The 1443-nt window shown below is 33.7% G+C and overlaps 1 long non-coding RNA gene across 1 annotated transcript; it reads right to left on the bottom strand.

Annotated features, from left to right (window-relative positions):
- Positions 1 to 214: 214 nt before the first annotated feature.
- Positions 215 to 1443, bottom strand: LOC130052554 (uncharacterized). The gene is made up of 4 exons (XR_008800890.1): positions 1370 to 1443; positions 844 to 937; positions 519 to 588; positions 215 to 251 (listed from the first exon to the last, which is right to left on the bottom strand). It is a non-coding gene; the product is annotated as an uncharacterized LOC130052554 (long non-coding RNA).

The following is a 1443-nucleotide window of genomic DNA, read 5'->3' as shown; positions in this document are numbered from 1 at the left end:
TTTCGTCAGGAGCAAAGATAGGGGTTTGGTAGAACATTTACTCGATCCAGTGTGTATGTTTCTTTGTAATAAAAACGTTTTCATGAATCATTAGAATGATGGTATCATGTTCACATAATTACATGTGTTTTCTCAGTCATCTTCATTGCAAGTAGTGCAAATTGGGAAAAATCAGGTGATGGGGTTGCATCATGTTAAAAATAGATTCACTTACTTTACACTGTTTACCCTGACCTGCTTTGAAGCCAACTCTGAAACATGCAATGTTTCATGACGTCATACACTTACAGTTTACACTTCCGTTGGGATAAAATTAGTAAAAGATGAGAAATATATAGAATTAGTAAACAAAACTTTTTATACAAGCTTGGAAGGAACATTCATAGGTTAAATATATTTAGTGTAGCGCAAACGAAACATGAGAACTACCCATGCAAATTCAGTGTTACTGTTCTGGGTGGATATTCGAACAGAAGCTAAACACAAAGCAAAACTTTAGTTACACAAGGAACACACACCTATTGCAGTGCACTTAGTAAACTGATCTACGGTACTCTTAGACATAGCGTATGGTAAACACCCAGCAAACTGAAACAAATAACACAACGTCACACAATGTCGTACTACGTCATACAATATCAAATCATTTCACAAACAATGTGATGATGTCCTAAATCTGGCAAACATATAGCTACCATGTTCGTGGTAAATATACGTCAAATGTAATTTGGTTACAGGACTTAACTCAAGGATTTTTTTCTAATAATTACTTTTGCAAATCTTAATTAATTAATCAGCGAAAATGCATTTATTGAATACACGTGGGGAGTTAAGAATACCCACTGATCTAAGGCCTACAACACTCGATACATTGACAATGTTCCCCTTTGATTGGACCAGATAAGGAACTGCAAGCATGGTCAGATGATAAATAGCTCTGAAAAGACAAATTGTTTTAAATCGGAGTAAAAACGTATCCTCAATTCCTGTTTCAGAAATTGCAATTTACATTATCTTTATTGGGTTTAGAATTTTAGATACTGTGAAGAATAACTTTTATTTTCTTTGAGATGATACCACGTATTCAGGAAAATATTTTGAAGCATGTAATATTTTACTATCAGAACCTGCATGTATTTTGTACTTAAAACTATAGGGTTACTACATGTATTTATTATCAAGTCTTGGGTAACACTATAAATCGATGTAATGCATACTATGTTTTGTACAGATCGTGCAACATCATGTGAATATTACCGGACGTTAACATTAATGTGAATATTACCGGACGTTAACATTCATGTGAATATTACCGGACGTTAACATTAATGTGAATATTACCTGACGTTAACATTCATGTGAATATTACCTGACGTTAACATTCATGATTTTATCGTATTGCTCCAATGTTGTTGCTTCAATGCTTCCAAAGTTCACAATTCC

The sequence above is a fragment of the Ostrea edulis genome, chromosome 3 (assembly GCF_947568905.1).
Source record: "Ostrea edulis chromosome 3, xbOstEdul1.1, whole genome shotgun sequence".
Lineage (NCBI taxonomy): Eukaryota > Metazoa > Mollusca > Bivalvia > Ostreida > Ostreidae > Ostrea > Ostrea edulis.
Note: the sequence above shows the minus strand (reverse complement) of the source record. Positions and strands in the feature narration are given on the sequence as shown.